Source organism: Cryptotermes secundus, unplaced genomic scaffold (genome assembly GCF_002891405.2).
Source record: "Cryptotermes secundus unplaced genomic scaffold, Csec_1.0 scaffold343, whole genome shotgun sequence".
Taxonomy (NCBI): Eukaryota; Metazoa; Arthropoda; class Insecta; order Blattodea; family Kalotermitidae; genus Cryptotermes; species Cryptotermes secundus.
In genome coordinates this window covers 1,351,949-1,359,091 of record NW_019729214.1, presented here as the reverse complement: position 1 = coordinate 1,359,091, position 7,143 = coordinate 1,351,949, and the positions used below count along the sequence as shown (strand labels likewise).

At 41.7% G+C, this 7,143-nt stretch overlaps 1 pseudogene; it reads right to left on the bottom strand.

Annotated features, from left to right (window-relative positions):
• Positions 1 to 304: 304 nt before the first annotated feature.
• LOC111865446 lies at positions 305 to 423 on the bottom strand (annotated as a pseudogene).
• Positions 424 to 7,143: the final 6,720 nt, after the last annotated feature.

The window sequence follows — 7,143 nt, the reverse complement described above, 5'->3', positions numbered from 1 at the left end:
GTGGCATAGGCCTATATCCCCTGACTCTTAGGAGGGATATTAGATCTATACCAAATGTTCTGAAAAGGAAATACTACATATCTACGGCCCTGAAGCTCTTTGTTGGGCCTTGTCCGCCATTTCACTTTCTTAATCTATACAGACTCAGTAGGACTTCTTGGACAGGGGATCAGTCCGCACACGGCCGCTAGCAACACAAACACAGACATCCATGCTTCGAGTGGGATTCGAACACCAGTGTTCTGGCGGGTGAAGATATTTCATCCCTTAGACTGCGCGACCAAAGTGATCGGAAAAAAAGAAATACCAACACCACGTGGTGATCACAAGTGGTCGCCCATCCAAGTACTAACCACACCCAGTGTTGATTAACTTCTGTGATCGGACGGGAACCGGTGTTTTCAACATGGTTTGTGCGTTGTCCTAAGTTAAATTATGGTTCTATGAATAATAACTGTATCCACGGGGGATGAAAGCGGAAGTTAGAGGTAGTAATTTAACGAATTCTTCTATTTTCTAGACACCGACCTAGGTGTATGAGGAGGGGAAACATCAGACACGATACCACTACGCTCCATTCTGTGATATTTTCTGCAGAGTGAAGAGAGTTCATAGTTCACCATTCTCCGTGATGTTATGACTGGCTACTTCCATTCGTTTTCAATTATCTGTCCAAAGAACTACATTTCCGAGGGTGTAGTCAGTTTCTTACGTTTTTCCTTTTCGAGGAGACCTGTTCAATGTCGGCAAAGACGTGGCCAAGGAGACATCTGCTCCATGTTTAGATGATTAAGGGGGCACATAGAATACAGTCAAGAGCGTCAAGAGTGTCCTCAAGATTATAAAAATCAATACCGAACTTCGTCAGTGTGGAACGGACTATGAAGGGCTGAGGAAGCGGGAAGATTCATTCTGTGTTCGTCTTAATTCCAAAAACATGAGGGGAGTGGGTGTTTTAAATAGCGTGGGAGGGGGCAATAATGGCTCGTTCCGCCTTTTAGAGATTTATATTGATTGTCTCATCAATATTAGTTGCAAAATTTCAGGTACTATTGACATAACCACAATTCATAATCAAGCAAAACGAAACATCTGACTTTTCACCAAAATGGACGATATGTGGTTAAAAAACAAAATATCTGAATATTCAAATGAAATGTAACATAATTTAGTATGCTATATTCAGAATTTGCAGGTAGACTAAACCAGTGACGCCATAAAACGCAGTGTGTTGATAACATTAATGTTTCAGTCATTCAGTCATTCAGTCATTCATCAATGGCTCTACAGTCATTTCTTGGGCCCTGGCCTCTTCTCCAGTTTCGTAATCTTTTTTTATACAGTCGGTAGGACTTCTTGGACGAATGATCGGCCCATCGCAAGGCCGCTATGTATACACAAGACAACATAAACGCACACACTGACACCCACGCCTTGAGTGGGATTCAAACCCACGATCCCAGCGTTCGAGTGAGCGAAGACAGTTCATGCCTCTGACCGTGCGGCCACTGTGATCGGCAACATTAATGATCATTTTTTTTTAAATTATCAGCAACCTCCCTAAAGAGGGGCATAAAATTAATGATTGTAAAGACGCTTGCATTTTGCAGCTGAACCACAGTATGAATATGCCATCTGTCCACCCGAAATATTGAGAGAATATTTACCCTAAACTCTGAAGTTGTGTATTATTGCTTAATTATGTGTTCTTGGAATCGATTTGTATATTAACCCTATAAAGACTGAAAATTCCTCTAAATAATATATAAAAATTCGGTTCATACATCACATTATGTCTCCGCTATAAATACCAACCGGTTAGTGCTATTTAGGGGAACCGCTATGCGGTAGCGTACTGGTTGAGGTGCTACGCTACAAGCCGGAAGGTCGCGGGTTCATAATCCCGAAGAGGTCATTGGATTTTTTTCAGTTGACCTAATCCTTCCAGCCGCACTAGGCCCTGGGGTTTACTCAGCCTCTAACAGAAATGAATACCAGGAATTAATTAGGCTGACAACCTTACCTCCATCTTTGAGCCGATTGTCTAGATAATGTGGGACCCTCAACGTCTCACAACCCTATGGGCCTTCACGGCCTGTTAGAGGGATAGCTTTACTTTTACTTTTTACTTTTAGGGGCAGAGTCGCTGTCTATTTTGAGAACCATACGGAACACACAGATACACTCTGTGGGCAGAATGCAGGGTTTTAGTATGTTAAACCACGTAGTACATATAGCAACCACTGGGCTTTAAATGATTAAATCACATTGGCTTCGACGAACTCCAGTGGAGGTAATGTCGGATTTATGCCTTCCAGAAAATAATGCGCTTCGCTGATATACTGTTTTATCTGAGTTCTTCAGCCTGGCATAATACATTAAATAAAGATGTCACTTACGCCATAACTTTTACCTACTTCCATTAATCGCCAAAAATATTTCATTTCGATAGGCCCGATAAAATCAGCCTGATTCACTGTTGTTAATATCCCAATATAAAGGTGCAATTAACAAACAAGCACAGGTTGCTCCTGTTACAAATATTTCCCTGCTAATTTTGTGCACATTATTTTTATCTTTATGGTCATAGTAAAGGCAAAATAGAATGGAAAGTTATCCCTTGTACTCATTTATGTAATTAATCACTACGCCATGAAGGCTCTAGATGGAGGCGAGTGGTCAGTTTCGCACCCCTGCCGCTCTAACTCCCTTTGACAGAACCCCGGTACCCCTGGCACAGGAGACTGGGTGGGCATCAGAGCCGGTCTCTGCGCTATGGAATAGAGGAGAATTTTTTGCTTCTGCCGGGAATCGAACCCAGGTCGTGCAGCACGTAGCCTAGGCGCTATACCGACTGAGCCATCGCAACCTTCTTACAGTTAGCAGTGCAAGTGTTAACTAGCCTCCAGGAAGGCCCATCATAATGTAAAACATAAAGTTGTGCTCAACTAGTTAAGCACTGCTCCATGAAGACGTATGGGGGAGTGGATGTATAAGTTCATATTTTATTGACCTCGGCAGTAGTTGCAGTTGAGTGTTCAGTTTCACGCCCCTGCCGCTTAACTCCCGGGGAAAGAGCCCCGGTACCGATTGGATAGGAGCCTGGGTGGGCCCTAGAACCTGTCTGGATGACATGGAGAAGAGAAAAGTCTTGCCTTCACCGGGACTCGAATTCCGACTCCCCGGTCGTCCAGCTCGTAGCCAGTCGCTATACCGACTACGCTGTCATGGTTCGAAGAGTTTTATTTCTAGAACTGTTGAAGTTGTGAAGGAAATTTTCACTAAAATATGTAATGGAAATCCATGTCATGTAAATGATTTGAAGTTGTCGCACGAGAGTTTTCTATGCTGCCAACCGTATCCGGTAGTTCACGGAGCTCACCTGATAATGAGGAAAAGTAAGAACCGAATTACTCCACATGATGACAGCCAACGGTCCGCGATTTGAAAGGTGTCGGTAGTTAATAACCGGCGGTCAATACGAAACAGGGGATAATTTTTGGAAGAACAGTAACACGTGGTCCGGAAATGTGACGCAAACCATCTCACTCCCTTGTTTAAGTTTATTCTCTATAAGTCGTCGTGCTTTATCGTTATTTTCTGTGAGATGAGTAAGAGAGTAAGCAATATTTTTTTGGTTTAACCCAACTTTAATGCCACAAATAGGCATCCACGTGAGAAAGATATAAGACTGACTTAGTAATGACAGGTATTATGCATATAATCTTTATATGTTTCAAGACCTGTGAACTGAAAAGTCTTCTAGCTGACATCTGCCAGAAGGCACCATACTGTGGCGACGGAAAAAAGTAGAGTGAAGTAGGGAGAGCAGAGGGAATGTGTCAGAGGAGGCAGAGGGCGCCAGAAATAATCGTGCCAAGCTCACAGTACGAAGGGAGGTTAACGTCCGCTTGTGACGTCACCAAACTTCCACTGTGTTTACTCATCGACCTTCCTCAAAGTCAAAATTTATCCTCCTTGTTTCAATTAATGTATTCAAATTATTCTTAACCAAAGTTCGACCTACTTACCAACGAACCTGAATAATGCGTCTGGATAACGAAATTTGAGCGTGCTTAAATTTGACAAGTTCGTGGTGTCTTATGCGAAAATCGTTATCCTAGAGATTAATCGGGTATCTAATATTTAGTTTATGTATGTAAATATTACGTATTATTGAACAAATCGATCAGAATTGAACTCAACCGAATTTGTAAGAAGAGTAGGAGGGTTAAACTATATATTTCGTGTTCTCAAATTAAATATTATCAAATTATTTATATACCATAAAATGTAACACAAAACATATACACTTTAAAATATGTATTTCCTCGCAGTCTATTAATGAGACGATGAAAATAAATTAATTTGAATTTTAAACCTGCGTAACTACTCATATGATTCAAATGAACTGCACTAAAGTAAACACGAGAATTGCTTTGCTGTTATCACGCATGAAACGACTGAAACATATGTGAATGTATTGTAAAGAAGCATAAAAAATTTTAATTTTTTGGCAACATATACGAAGCAAGCTGCTTTTGACAGGCTCTGGTAGGCTAATCACAAAACTAACAATCAGAAAGTTGAAACACGCATATTCTTTCATGTTATTTTCTTCCTGTTTGTGTGTGAACACACATAGAGCATGCTACTCATTACACACACAGAAATAATGATGTTGTTTAATTTAGTCATGAAATATTTCTCACAATTATGGTTCACAAAGATAAAAAAATTAGAAAGAATACAAAAGCTCAAAATTCAATACACACAAAACTCAAATATCATAAAATATTCTTGTGTCTACATATCGAATCAGCATATCAGAACTATTTTAAAATTTGTCTTTTTATGTTGTCATAAATTTGTCGAGTAATGCAGCTGTTCTCCGTGTGGCGGACTACGTACTGTGCATCAAAAGCAGTGAACATTTGTTACACAGTTGTGTGCCGGCGCGGTTGTGCAGAGATATTATGACAGGTAAAAGAAATAAGTAGCTATAGCAGGGTACCCTTTATGTACGAGGCTGGTGGGTCCCTCAGCATGTCTGGACGCTGTGAATAAGATAAAAATCTGTTGCCCCTGCCGGGAATCGAATTCAGTTTCTCGGTCGTCCAGCCCTTCGCTATACCGACTGAGCTGTTCTGGCTCTCAGCGGCAGACTATAATGGAGCAGAAGAATCATACTGTACATCAGCTTCTCTCAAACTACTCAAGTTTCTCCTCGTAAAACCGTTTTAAATGGTATGGTATAGCTCTTAATTAATTAATTAAGCACAAAGACAGTTTTATTTCTTTTTATTTTTTTTTTTCTTGGCACTACAGCCCCAGTGGGCCTAGGTCTACCTCCATGAACTTCTCCGTTCACTTCGGTTTTTCTAGATCCTACACATTCGGTAGGACACCTTGGGCGGGTGATCAGCTCGTCGCAAGGCCTCTACCTGTACACAAACACAGAAAAACGCACACACACAAACTAAACATCCATTCCCTGCGTGGGATTCGAACACACGATCCCGGTTTCCAAGCGAGCGAAGACAGTACATGCCACAGTTTTATTTTACATTTGTACAATTTGCATAGCACAGTCTTCGCCTGTGTGTATACCTCCCTCACAACTTATGACACACACTGGCTGCAATATGACGTCGGCATTAGATTTCCACATTACCCTCCATCAACAATATTGATTTTACAGTAATTACCGACATTATGGTACACTAAATTTATAAAGAAGCTTGTCGCATTCCAGACCCACGTGTAGTCGTGTATTATGGTGCTGACCTTGAAGGCATGGCACGTGATAGCGTAGTTGGTTGAGGCACTATGCTACAAGCCGGAAGGTCGCGGGTTCAAGTCCCGATGAGGTCATTGGATTTTTTCAATTGACTAATCCTTCCAGCCACCTATGGCCCTGGGGTGGACTCTGCCTCTAACAGAAACGAGTACCAGGAATTAATTAAATAATTATCCTGGGGAGTAAAGCGCGGCCGGCGCGTAAGGCTGACAACCTTACCGCCATCTTTGAGCCGATTGTCTAGATAATGAGGGACAACCCTATGGGCCTTCACGGCCTGGTACAGGGATGTGTGATAGCTATAGAAAGATTGTATGATTGTGGTTTGGTATGCCTGTATACAGGCAAATTTATACTTTTAAATAGTACAATTAATTAAATTACAATATTCCAGCGAGTTATATCATTTCGTCAGAGCACAAGGTTTCACATCGTGACACTTAACGCTGTGAGAACCTCCCGTCTTACATAAGACATTACCTTACTTCGATTCAAGAACAAATTACTGAAGCTGGTTCACCCTATTGAAAGTGGCGATTAAGGATTCACTCCTGCTACTCACGAGGGTGTCCATATTGAGGACTCTCTTGCGCACAGGCCTAATATACAAGTAGATGTAGTAGCTTAAAATAGCCCAAGAGAATTTGTTCACAGATTTTTATTTTCTGCTCCTAATGATCCCATTGTTTGTGATCTCTGCAGCTGACACAGCATAATTAAATAACCAAGAAGATATAAATCACATTAATGCACAGTGTCTTCTTCTTCCTATTTTATTCATGTTGCTCCTACTTGGAGCATATGTCATCCGTGAAACGCTTCGTTTTACTTCAGTTTCTTAATGTAAGACAGTCGGTAGGAATCCTTGGAGGGGGATCAGCCCGTCGCAAGGCCGCTACCTAACAGAGGCACAGAATAAACACAAACAGATAACCCTATTTTGAGTGGGATTCGAACCCATGATTCCAGTGTTTCAGCAGGCGAAGGCAATTCATGCCTCAGACCGCGCTGCCACTGGGATCGGCTAATGCACAGTGTACAAGCATCTAAATATATTATCTATGCGTTATCTGAAAATCTGTTTACATGGGGTATTTGACACTAAGTTCTGAGGAGAATATTTGAAAGAATTATTATTGTTATTAGAGGGGGTGGGTTTCCCCATGCGCTTAGACCAGTTATTGGTCCATTGTGGGTCCCCTTTAATTTCTACTGTCGCCATACCCTACCGGTACTGGTGCGTGCTATCAGCCCCGTTCAGCCAACGAGGTCGGTCGTCGGTACCTGATATTTCCCCCATCTACCAGAGGCACTGGAAACTACTTGGGCGGGAAATTGTTGCC